Source organism: Sinocyclocheilus grahami, unplaced genomic scaffold (genome assembly GCF_001515645.1).
Source record: "Sinocyclocheilus grahami isolate Dianchi unplaced genomic scaffold, SAMN03320097.WGS_v1.1 scaffold2724.1, whole genome shotgun sequence".
Lineage (NCBI taxonomy): Eukaryota > Metazoa > Chordata > Actinopteri > Cypriniformes > Cyprinidae > Sinocyclocheilus > Sinocyclocheilus grahami.
The window spans coordinates 48,879-62,838 of record NW_015507902.1 but is presented as its reverse complement, the minus strand read 5'-3'; the positions used below and the strand labels follow the sequence as shown (position 1 = coordinate 62,838).

General features: G+C 38.3%; 1 long non-coding RNA gene across 1 annotated transcript in view; it reads left to right on the top strand.

Moving 5' to 3' along the window:
• The first annotated feature begins 6,536 nt into the window (after positions 1–6,536).
• Positions 6,537–13,960, top strand: part of LOC107575558 (uncharacterized) — a 52,108-nt gene continuing 44,684 nt past the window's right edge. The window contains exon 1 of the long non-coding RNA XR_001607899.1: positions 6,537–7,000. This is a non-coding gene — a long non-coding RNA (uncharacterized lncRNA). The remainder of the gene's footprint in view (positions 7,001–13,960) is intronic.

The window sequence follows — 13,960 nt, the reverse complement described above, 5'->3', positions numbered from 1 at the left end:
GGGTAGGAGGGGGTAGTGACGCTGGGTGTAGCTAAAAATGTGACATTGTCTGGTGAGGTCCGGATGGGGAGTTACGGAACAGTCTCATATCGCATAATCTTATTAACTGTTTATCTCCTGAACTGCAACTTTCTTTACCACGCTATTCAGCATCAATCCTGCCATGCAGTCAATTTCACTGGTTAAGGTTAGTGTGGGGTAGGTTTAGGGTTTAGCATTTTTTGTAGCATAGTGTAGGAAATCAACACTTTAATTGACACAACCAATAAAATCTTTAGAATCAGCTGTGGGGCGGAGTTTGCACTGAAGTGGATTAGGGGAAAAAGTGTGCATGCGTGTCATGTGCCTGTCTGTCAATGGGAGGAAGCCACGCCCTATTTTGGAGCTCCTACCCCGTTTTGGAGTTCCCGCCCCCATTTGGAGATCTCCAGGCTGCAGTTATACCCTTCTCGACTGATGACAGTTCACTCAGAGCGGGTCTGAGGTAAAAAAAAAAAAAAACACTAGGTGGATTTTTATCATTATAGGGTGGTTGTGTACTAGGGGTTGAACGACCTCTGATTTTTTGAAGTCGACTTTTATGTGATGAAAGTCGAGTCGAAGTCGACTAGTCGCTGATGACGTCAATAATGAACAAATAAGTCTGGAGCATTTCCGCGTTGAATGATTATGTGCGCGTGATGTACGCACTACTGTTTGTAGCCTATGTGTGTGCGTTACAGTGCAGCAGCGCATTAGATTAGAATGGCGATTAACGATTAACGTACCTGTACAATAAGCTGTTTAAAACGTGCATTCTCCCATTCAATTTCGAGCATCCAGTAATATAATCACACATGTCTTGTGGAGCGCTTTCAGAGTATGCATTTATTTGTCATTTGAATTGCTTGCAAACGGAGCGTAAATGTGGAAGTCCTTCAAAGATTTCTTATCCTGTTGTGCCCTCTATAGGACAAGCGACTAGTCGAAGTCAAGCTTAAAGCGTAATGGCGTTGAAGTCGACTAGTTGATTAGTCGGTGCAACCCCTATTGTGTACACACACTGCCAACACACATTTCAGTTCAAACAACTTGTAAAAGTGCATGTAGCACAAAAAGTGCCCCCCCCCCATTAAAAAAAATTTAATAAATAAAACACTGGCGCTGCTCCTCCAGTTTCCACCCCAATTCCCTTTAAATCCCAATATCCCACTGTATCTTTATTTAACCTTCAGATATACTTTCCCTTCTACCCACACTATATCAGTATCTTACCCACATCTTCTACCTCATATACTTATCCTACATTCTCTTCATTATTATTCAGAAACTGAAACAACACATTTACCTTACTATGCCTCATTTATAATGGGTTTTAATGTTTTTGTCTCATCGCTCCGGTCGGACAGGGCATCACAGTATGGTAGGGGCGTAACATTTCTGTCACACGCTTGAGGTATTCGGCCAATCACAACGCATAGAGGAGAATCAATAATGTAAAGTATGTGGAAAATAATGTGTTTTTTTAACCTTAAACCGCATAAACACATTTCATTACACCAAATACACAAAATAATGTTCTTTTTAGCAACATCATATTACCCCTTTAAAGGGTTAGTTAACCCAAAAATTAAAATTATGTCATTAATTACTCACACTCATGTCGTTTAAACCGTAATATTATGAAGCTATGAGAATAATTTAGTTGTTTTACGTCCAGGGGATATTCTCCAAAATGGCACCAGGGTGATGTGGAGGAGACGAATTGTTAAATAAAGTCGTTTTTTTTTCTTTTGCGCACAAAAAGTATTCTCGTAGCTTCATAAAATTACGGTTGAACCCCAGATGTCACATGGATTATTTTACAGATCTCCTTGCTACGTTTATGGACTTGGGAACATTTCAGTTGCGTTGCTGTCTATGCAGGGTTGGACAGCTCTCAGATTCCATCAAAAATATCTTAATTTGTGTTCCGAAGATGAACAAAGGTCTTACGGGTTTGAAACGACATGATGGTGAGTAATTAATGACAGAATTTTCATTTTTGGGTGAACTAACCCTTTAAGCAGCTCTTAATGTCGATCATGGATCAAATCAATTCACCATTGCAAACAGCGACTATATCTGTGCTGTTTAATGCATTTGAGACGTTGTGTTTTCCTCAGTGCATAACTGACATGTCACGTATATTTTTCATCTGTAACTGTTAGAAAGTCAAGCAAACATATCCATTTCGCTGTCAGGAGTGGGCGAGGCATGCCATTAATTATGAATTTATCAGTGTTTTGCATGCCAAAGTCAATTTCTGCATATAAATATTATGCCAAATAGAAGCAGAAAATCGTGCTATACACATTCATGAGATCATGTTCGCCTACAACAATTAATTTGTAGGTTATTTTACAAATGGAAATGCAACAAATTCATGACAATGTTTTACATTCAAGCTACCCGTAAAATTTATAGTGAAAAGTACTTTAAAAGCATCTGGAATGCAATAAGGTACATTTTTAAAGATGTTTTTAAAATATTTTCTTCATGGATAAAAAAAAAAAAAAAAGGCTAATAAATAATTCACATATCAGACAATGTAGAAACATTGGACACATCTATGGGGAACCATTGTGCAGCAGCAAGCATCACAACAAAAAAGGAACCTCAAGGTTTATCTAGGAAAATGTGTGAAAATGTATAGGGCCCCATTCCTATATTTTGCCTGGGGCCCCCAATTCACTAAATCCGCCCCTGCTTCTGCAGGTTGGTTTTCAAACATTCACATTTAAAAAATGTTGCTTCTATTTCTGGCAGTTTTTTTTCAATCTGGCCAAAACTATCAAGCTTTCCCCTTCCCTTTGGATTTAATGATGCAAATCTATTTTACTGATCATTTGTCCTGGCCATGGCCATGGAAGCCAGCAAACGAACTGTATATATTCAGGGGTGGATTTAGTGAATTGGGGGCCCCAGGCAAAATATAGGTCACTATATTGAATTTATATTTTTAAAAACAAAATACTTGTATGGAGATTTTTCCATCTACAGATGTTTCCCTGACCTTCTTTTCTCTGTAAATTAAGGGTGCACACTATTGCTGAAAAACACAATCACTACTCAGCAGTCAGATGTCTGCATGCACAAAGGCACAGATCCCTAAACAAGACCATATCTGCAGATGAAATTTTTTTTTGAAGAATTTTTTTTTAATTAGAACTAGCACCTCATGACTACACCACGTTATGTACGAGAAGCTGCAAAAGACACAGGCGCAAGTAGAATGTACAAAACATAGTGACATTAATTTTTAAAGTAAATATAATGGGCGATATATTGCGTCACCAAAAATGATTGAGGTCATGTACATATATTGCACGATAAGTCAATATATTGATTATTGCGACAGGCCTAAGTGTTAGAGGCATTTTTTTAAAGAAAGACATGTCATATAAGACATATAACTGACATGTCACGTATATTTTTCATCTGTAACTGTTAGAAAGTCAAGCAAACATATCCATTTCGCTGTCAGGAGTGGGCGAGGCTTAAGGCGGGTGTACAAAACAAGTAAAAAAAAAATAGGCTAATAAATAATTCACATATCAGACAATGTAGAAACATTGGACACATCTATGTGGAACCATTGTGCAGCAGCAAGCATCACAACAAAAAAGGAACCTCAAGGTTTATCTAGGAAAATGTGTGAAAATGTATAGGGCCCCATTCCTATATTTTGCCTGGGGCCCCCAATTCACTAAATCCGCCCCTGCTTCTGCAGGTTGGTTTTCAAACATTCACATTTAAAAAATGTTGCTTCTATTTCTGGCAGTTTTTTTTTCAATCTGGCCAAAACTATCAAGCTTTCCCCTTCCCTTTGGATTTAATGATGCAAATCTATTTTACTGATCATTTGTCCTGGCCATGGCCATGGAAGCCAGCAAACGAACTGTATATATTCAGGATTTAATTACAGCTTCAGATGCATAATATTTTCATCTCCTTCAAGCAGGGTACACAAAAAGCACGTTCAGTCTCGGACGGTTGTCGTGGTAATAAACACCGTAAACAGCAAACGTTCGCGTGTCAGCGCTTAATGCGCATATCCTATATGAAAAGCATTTTAGAGGGCCCTTGGCTTTTGGGGGCCCAAGGCGGTCGCCTACCTTTGGTACCTGCAGTACCAATTTCAACCACTAGCTATCAAGATTACACACTGCACCTTTAATTAACTACACCAGGGGTCTCCAGACTCGATCCTGGAGGGCCGGTGTCCTGCAGAGTTTAGTTCCAACCATAATTAAACACACCTGAACCAGCTAATCAAGGTCTTAGGTATTCTAGAAACTTCCAGGCAGGTGTGTTGAGGCAAGATGGAGCTAAACTCTGCAGGACACCGTCCCTCCAGACCAGGACCGAGTTTGGTGACCCCTGAACTACACAATCAGGGTAGAATTATTAATGAATTACTGATATCTCTGGAATAAAATATTTGCAAAAAAAACATTTTTATATATGTCTGGAGCTTTCAATAGATGGATTGATGACCCCCCCCCCCCCCATCCAGTTTTTATACACTGGAAAATGTTGGAAAATGTAAATAACACAGTCCAGTGAAGTTTACGACAAAATCAATGAAAACGTCGGTCATATTCATTCAAGCCCATACCCTGATGGGCCTCCGTGAGCGGCGCGCTCTCTACCCTACACGGGCCTCGTCATTGTACGTCCACGCAGTACGCAACCCAGCGATTCTTCAATCACACACAAACCTGCGCAGCCAATCAGATCTCCAAGCCATGCGTCACCAAGCAACCGCCTCAAACTATGCCATAGAGATCAGTGCAGTCGCGCACCTTCTGCGTGACGTGAGCGGTCCTCCTGTTTGTTTGTGTAGCTCGAGGATGAAAATGGCGGTGGGGAGAGATCAACGCGAGAATCAAACACACAAATGACCATTTGACTTGGATGACAGCAGCACTGCAGTAAAGAAGTAGCTTATCGTCAACAAAGTGCATTTACAACAACAAACACCCGGAGTTTAACGGGGGAAAACATTTAAAATAGCTCCTAAAATTAGCCCGCTTACCTCGTTAGCTTAGCTAGCCTTCAACTGGAAGGTTTAACGGACACCACATTAACGGAATTATTCAGTCAGAATAAGACGAACTGCGCATTTCTCGACTTACCTCTCAAATGCAAGCTCAGTCGTAGGAGCTGGGCTTGTAGAAATATTTGCATCTGATTGAATGCATAACTAATAGCTCCATCTGGCAATATTAGCCAGTAAACACTATCCTCCAAGCCTTCTCAAAGTTCAACGAGCATCTGTAAGAGGAGAACGGACCAAACAGGTAACCGGAACGCGTTCATGTTTGTATTTGTTGATGTTTAGTGAAGAGATCATGTAACGGGGCTGGTCCAACTAGAGGTTACTTGATCTGAACAACCAGATGCATAAACATTGCTTAGAGAGATGGGTTAGTTTACCAGACAGGTGGAAAAGATCTGGCGTTTACACAAACTGCTTTTCGAACGATTAGACATTCTCTTTTTCGTACGGTGAATTATAGATCTGCATATGAGATCAAAATATTTGGATTGGATGTTTTCAATGTGATTGTGTTGCTCGTTTTAGTTTTTGCATTTGGTTGAAGTGTAAGCTAATGTCATGTCAAGAGATTCATAATGGTGATTGATTGCTGACATCTCAAGTTTGTCAAATTGTATCTGCAGGTTTGACACTGAAGTGCTTTGATTTAGTTGAGAATGCAGTTATTTAGATCTTTCAGTTATTTGAGTTTAATAAAGGTAAAAAATTGTCGAACAATATTCAGCTTATATAATTAATAATAATAATTTTCCATAATATTAATAACAATAAGGATTATAATTATAATAATATTAGTATTATAGTAATTCTAATAATATAGTATAATAATTATTATTGTTTTGTTATTTTACCAACCAGTTCACAATTATTGTTGTTGTTATTTCTGATCAGGTGAATAAAATATTATTTCATCCTGCCATATGTCATTCTACACCGACAAAAATAGGTGTAGGATTTACTTTGAATTATAGATTATCAGCAAAAACATTGAATTGAACATGGAATTTTGAAGCAGAAAGACTTAAATAGTAAAATGTACTCCAGTCATACCAATTTTTGTTGTTATTATTGTCTGATCATAGTGATTAGTAGCATAAAATATTATTTTAGGCCCCCCCCCCCCCATCCAGTTTTTATACACTGGAAAATGTTGGAAAATGTAAATAACACAGTCCAGTGAAGTTTACGACAAAATCAATGAAAACGTCGGTCATATTCATTCAAGCCCATACCCTGATGGGCCTCCGTGAGCGGCGCGCTCTCTACCCTACACGGGCCTCGTCATTGTACGTCCACGCAGTACGCAACCCAGCGATTCTTCAATCACACACAAACCTGCGCAGCCAATCAGATCTCCAAGCCATGCGTCACCAAGCAACCGCCTCAAACTATGCCATAGAGATCAGTGCAGTCGCGCACCTTCTGCGTGACGTGAGCGGTCCTCCTGTTTGTTTGTGTAGCTCGAGGATGAAAATGGCGGTGGGGAGAGATCAACGCGAGAATCAAACACACAAATGACCATTTGACTTGGATGACAGCAGCACTGCAGTAAAGAAGTAGCTTATCGTCAACAAAGTGCATTTACAACAACAAACACCCGGAGTTTAACGGGGGAAAACATTTAAAATAGCTCCTAAAATTAGCCCGCTTACCTCGTTAGCTTAGCTAGCCTTCAACTGGAAGGTTTAACGGACACCACATTAACGGAATTATTCAGTCAGAATAAGACGAACTGCGCATTTCTCGACTTACCTCTCAAATGCAAGCTCAGTCGTAGGAGCTGGGCTTGTAGAAATATTTGCATCTGATTGAATGCATAACTAATCGCTCCATCTGGCAATATTAGCCAGTAAACACTATCCTCCAAGCCTTCTCAAAGTTCAACGAGCATCTGTAAGAGGAGAACGGACCAAACAGGTAACCGGAACGCGTTCATGTTTTGTATTTGTTGATGTTTAGTGAAGAGATCATGTAACGGGGCTGGTCCAACTAGAGGTTACTTGATCTGAACAACCAGATGCATAAACATTGCTTAGAGAGATGGGTTAGTTTACCAGACAGGTGGAAAAGATCTGGCGTTTACACAAACTGCTTTTCGAACGATTAGACATTCTCTTTTTCGTACGGTGAATTATAGATCTGCATATGAGATCAAAATATTTGGATTGGATGTTTTCAATGTGATTGTGTTGCTCGTTTTAGTTTTTGCATTTGGTTGAAGTGTAAGCTAATGTCATGTCAAGAGATTCATAATGGTGATTGATTGCTGACATCTCAAGTTTGTCAAATTGTATCTGCAGGTTTGACACTGAAGTGCTTTGATTTAGTTGAGAATGCAGTTATTTAGATCTTTCAGTTATTTGAGTTTAATAAAGGTAAAAAATTGTCGAACAATATTCAGCTTATATAATTAATAATAATAATTTTCCATAATATTAATAACAATAAGGATTATAATTATAATAATATTAGTATTATAGTAATTCTAATAATATAGTATAATAATTATTATTGTTTTGTTATTTTACCAACCAGTTCACAATTATTGTTGTTGTTATTTCTGATCAGGTGAATAAAATATTATTTCATCCTGCCATATGTCATTCTACACCGACAAAAATAGGTGTAGGATTTACTTTGAATTATAGATTATCAGCAAAAACATTGAATTGAACATGGAATTTTGAAGCAGAAAGACTTAAATAGTAAAATGTACTCCAGTCATACCAATTTTTGTTGTTATTATTGTCTGATCATAGTGATTAGTAGCATAAAATATTATTTTATCCTTGCTATATCATTCAGTTTTTTTTTTGAAGTGCAGTTAGATATCTTTCAAAATTAGATGAGTTTAATGAGAGTAATTTAGATTTAATTGAGTAATTGAGAGTAAAGATTTTCTAACAATATTCAATTTCATTATAATAGTAATAATTATTGTTGTTATAATTATATATTTAATAATGTTATGAGGTTGATTATTCTTAGAAATTGTGATTATTGTCATCATCATTATTATTGCTGCAATAAAATGATAATTATAATAATAATTGTTATTAATTTACCGTCCTTGATTGATCAGGTGCATCAAATATGGTTTTATCCTGCCACATATTATTTTACTTGTTCTAGAGCTTTCTTTGTTTGCCACTGGAAAATGTTTTAATACTTTAAAGTCCCCAAATATCCAAAGCTCGTGGTCAGAATTCACAGCTCACTTGTCACTTCTCTACATTCCAGCACATATTCATATAAGCATGTCCCTTACATGAACCTGCCAGGAGAAAGATTTTCAAATTGCATTGTGTTTACACTTTAGTTTCGCTAAACAAGAGTGTGTACCTGCCTTATAACTTTAACTTTATTACAGTTTCCGGTGAAGGAGTTCATGGATACGTATGTTATGAATGGAAATAAGCAGATAGCTTTTGATTGTAAAGAGCCATGTAAATAGTCTGGTCATAGTCATAACCAGTTGGCTTTCAGTTTTTCTTTGTTTCATTGGTGAAGTCCAGCTAATTATGTAATAAATAGATTTTTTTTTCTAAATCTCAAGGCAAGTAATTGAAGTATTTTCATACAATGTAACTGTTGATAATGTAGTCGCTGTATTGTCTTACGAAGATCCCTAATGTTTTTGTTTACATATCCTCACAACTCAGTGAGTAAATGATCAGCAGTCAACTCCAGATTCCAGCGTGACCAAAAGGCGACGATATCATGCGACGCGCTCTTGCAGTTTCTTTCCCTGCGAGCGTCTCTCTCTGCCGCAGCATGGAGAGGGGCGCTCAGCTGTGCCTCCCTAGACGTCAGAGAGCTGACCTACATCTCTCTCGAAAAAAAAGCTTGTGCAGCAGCCTGTGAGAATGTGTGGGGGCAGGGAGAGCGCGCCAGAGCGAACTAGCAAATGAATGAGTGAGAGGGACAGGAAAGCAAGCCTGCTCAAGCCAGCGAACTGTTCATCTAATTTTAACAAAACTGTGATAATATTGATAATCGTGATAACTTTGGTCACTATAACCGTGATATGAAATTTTCATACCGTTACATCCCTACTTAGGCCCAACCCAATTCTAGCCCTTAGCTAGGGGTGCTCCGATCAGGATTTTTGAGGCCGATCACAGAAAGCTGTGATCTTTAAAATCTTTTTAAAGCCTTCATTTTTATCATGTAGAATTATTTATAGTGATACTCCAATCATGATTTTTTATCATTTTTGAAAATGGGGGGGAATTCCCCTCTTAAGTGACTCTTGTTGGGGGGATTTTTTTAATTTGAGGGGTGGAGGGGGGCATTTTTTAGACTTTTTAAGTATATATATTTATCTGAGCTAAATGTTTGATCATGCAGTGCATTTTTTTTACACAGTACAGTAATACAATCTATTGTGTTTAAATGCAATATATAAGCAACAATATATAATTACTTTTGCATTTACTTCTAGAGTTATCAGTGTGTGTTGTGATTGGCAGCACTCGGAGCCTGCTCGGGAAATGTCATGCCCCTTACCATAGCTGCCTGTGAGCTTCAGTGTAAATATTGCCTCAAAATCAAATCAATTTGAGAACAATTTAAACCCAGATTAATGTAACCACTCTAAGTTCGTCTGCCTTGGGAAAGCTAGCGTGTCTCCGACATAGTGATAACACTCGTTGCCTTCTCTAGTGCAGCTCAACCAGGTCTCGTCCCATTCGTCGATCTTTGTGATATCACACAAACGTTCTCTAGTGCAGCTCAACCAGGTCTCGTCCCATTCGTCGATCTTTGTGATATCACAAATCCCGGAAAATATGCGTTGTAGTCCAAACGAGTCGTTCGTTGTAGTTTTTGAAAAGTGATTTCTGTTGAATAAAATATCTCCTTTTGAAGTGGTCTTTGAGCTTTGTAACTTTGCAGATCTTTTTTATGCTCAAACAGTAACATTACAGACTAACTAAAGTTGAAAAAGTGAGAAAGCATAATAGCACCCCTTTAAGCTGCTCATGCAAGTGGCAAAACATTTACATTTAGTCATTTAGCAGAAGATTTTATCTAAAGCAACTTACAAATGAGGACAATGGAAGCAATCAAAATCAACAAAAGAGCAATAATAAGCAAGTGCTATAACAAGTCTCAGTTAGCCTAATGCAGTACACGTAGCAAGGTTTTTTAATTATATGTGACCCTGGACCACAAAACCAGTCTTAAGTCGCTTGGGTATATTTGTAGCAATAGCCAAAAAAACACTTTATGGGTCAAAATAATCGATTTTTCTTTTATGCCAAAAATCATTAGGATAGTAAGTAAAGATCATGTTCCATGAAGATATTTTGTAAATTTCCTACCGTAAATATATCAAAACTTAATTTTTTATTAGTAATGTGCATTGCTAAGAACTTCATTTGGACAAATTTAAAGGCGATTTTCTCAGAATGTTGAATTTTTTGCACCCTCAGATTCCAGATTTTCAAATAGTTGTATCTCGGCCAAATATTGCGCTATCCTAACAAACCATACATCAATTGAAAGTTTATTTATTCAGCTTTCAGATGATGTATAGATCTCAATTAAAAAAAAATTGACCCTTATGACTAGTTTTGTGGTCCAGGGTCACATATAATAGATAAAAAGAAAACCGATAGATAGAATAGAGAAAGCTAGTGTTAGAGGTCTTTTTTGTTTTATTTTTTAAATAAAAAAGAAAAGAAATAGAATTATAATAGAGAGTGCTAGGGTTAGAGGGTCAAATAAAGATGGAAGAGATGTGTTTTTAGCCGATTCTTGAAGATGGCTAAGGACTCAGCTGCTCGGATTGAGTTGATTTAAACTACTTTTCTAACGTTATTACAAAGTTTCTAAATTAAAACTTACCATTGACAGAAACGGTCAGCTCTACTGCCTTTTCTTTTGCATTTGAATATTTATTCCAAGCAATCCTGCAGTTAATAAAGAACTTTGTTTTCCTACCTTCACGAGTGCATCTATTATTGCTTATCTAGAAGTGCTCTTTTCCTTTAAACCAGTGTTTCTCAACCCTGGTCATGGGTGCCCCCCAACCCTGCACATTTTGTGTGTCTCCCTAATCAAACACACCTGATTCAACTCATTAACTCATTAGGACAAACTCCAGGACCTGAAGTGGGTGTGTCAGATAAAGGGAGACATACAAAATGAGCAGCGTTGGGGGGTGCCCAGGACCAGGGTTGAGAAACACTGCTTTAAACCTAGCCAAAAAGTCATGTGTTTTGACTGTGAAACAGTAGACTTTCATTATGTGCATTTATGGTGTAATTGCTACATTTTCGTGTCAATCCAAATTTATATTTACCGCAAACAATGCGCTGTCACTTTAATTCAGCGCGTGCAGTGCAGCAATAGACCAGAGTTGCCAAGTCCGCGTATTATACGCGACTTTGGACTTCTTTTTTTTGGAAAGTTGCGTGAAAAAATCCCGGGTTGCGTTTTTTTGGGCTTATTTTAAAAAATATGGTTCGTTTACGAAACTTAAACTTTGTTTCTTTTCATTTATGTTCACTGTATTCTCCAATGCATTGATTGACACTCTGTCTGCTCACAGTTAATAGCCACTCAGTGCAAAAATATAAGTGCTGTAGCGTAATTTGTCCAATATTCCGCCCCCTCCGCACGCGCCTTCTTTTTTTCTTCAATGAGGGATTGAAGCGCGTGACGCTGTAATTCAAGCGATGATAGTAGTAGACGTAGAGGAGTGGGATGACTTTTTTCCTTTACAAGGTAGCCTAATTTTTAATTTTTACAATGTTTTTGTAATGTATTAATTATCATGGACTGTAAAAAAACAACAACTAAAAAAAGTAGGCTTATACTAATACTAAGAGTAGATTTGGTTCGAATAGCCAATATTTTAGTAGGCTATAAATATGTGGCTATGTTACAGCTCCCCTTTGAAGCTCTTGTGTTTTTCTCCTTTTCCATCTGTCCAATCCTATTCTGATCACAGGTGATTGGAGATGAGTTTTGTTCCTGCTTTGTTGCAGTTTGCTGATTTCTGTAAAATAACTTATTTGGGCTTGTTTTTGAAGCTGCGATTGCTTATTTGTCTCGCGAGAGTTGGCAACACAGCAATAGACTCGGTGCCGAAACGATCTCTGCACTGCTGCCGACACACTGCTACTGGAACGCACTGCCAGACCGCAACCATGTGTAGTAAGAATGCTTTATAAACCAGCTTTATATCTGAGAGCGCGCATCCGGTTTTGTGGGAGAGCAAAGGAAATCCACGTGCGAGTGGGGAGATTCGCGCTCGCACATTATATTAATCTACCTTCGCACTACAACAATGCACTCTTGACATTTGTCATTAAAATAATGCCATATTTAATCCGTTAACGTGAGCGTGGAAAAAAAATGCACTGCAAACGGAGTATGTGTGAAACTGCCGTTGTGTGTGCGCTGCGAGTGTGTGTAGTAAGAATGCTTTATAAACCAGCTTTATATCTGAGAGCGCGCATCCGGTTTTGTGTGAGAGCTAAGGAAATCCACGTGCGAGTGGGGAGATTCGCGCTCGCACATTATATTAATCTACCTTCGCACTACAACAATGCACTCTTGACATTTGTCATTAAAATAATGCCATATTTAATCCGTTAACGTGAGCGTGGGAAAAAAATGCACTGCAAACGGAGTATGTGTGAAACTGCCGTTGTGTGTGCGCTGCGAGTGTGTATGCCATGAGCGCACAGTCTCCAGCAGATCGTGCGAGTGCTGAATGGTTAAACACAAGAATTAAAAAGAAATACAATTTATAAACTTTAATGACGATACGACACTGCCCCTGTTGTACTTAAGTGATAATTCCTGTGTAAACTGTGCAGCTCGCTTATAGTGCAGACACGATATGATTTGAAGCAATTTGCGCATTTTGAGAGAGAAAGCAAGAGAGAGCACGCGGTGATTAGATTCACTCACGCTGTTTGTGAAATTACGTCACATAAGGTTTTCAAATTGCTTTAGAAGTTATTTAATGAAGAAATATGAATTGTACCTCACGTTCAGCATTATAATTATTTCACCCGTGCTGGACAGAGACTGAGATGTCATGCCAAACCTCTCACATCAGCTTGAGATCGTTTTTTTGAGATCGGCCTTTTTGGAGACTGCGATCAATCATCCCAAAGCGATTATCGGCCGATAGCGATCAGTAGCCGTTCAATCGGAGCACCCCTACCCTTAACCCTTCCCCTTTAGGTGTCTCAAATCTCTTTTGGTTGGAGGGCTAGGGATACTGGAAGGGCCAGATAGCCCTTCAAACGAAGATTTTTCAGGACCAGACTTCAAATTAAGGGGTATGAGCATAAACCAGCTACAGCGGCAACATGGCTGCCCGAGCGAACAAAAAGACACATAAATGTAAGCATTTTTGGCATTAATAAAGATTTGAACGAAAAGTAAACATTTGTTTTATGTTACATTCAATCGTGAGTTCATATTTACGGTCATGTTACTCAAAGAAATGTTTGCAAAAAATCGCTAAAGTTTGCTAACGTCATATCATTACTGCACGATAGTACCACAACATATTTTCATGTCTGATCAGGGCGATAACCACCATAGACATTGAGTAGGGCTAGTACCGCCAATAATTAGAACTCGCTAAACCCTTTTCTCAAATATTGCCAATTTTCGAGAGAGATGAAAGTTGCGTGTATGTGTGTCTGTGCGTTTCTCTTTTTAGAGTGAGTTTACTTCAAAAACAGCGATTTTATCCTCTCGTTGCTGGAAAATATAATGTAGCGATTCAGTATTTAAACTGTTATTAATAAAAGTCGTGGGGCAGTGTTGACAAGTTTCTTTGCTCCTGGATGTGTGAGCTGCGCGATATTTGATGTGTGTGTGTGTCAGTAAACAGCGCATTAATAT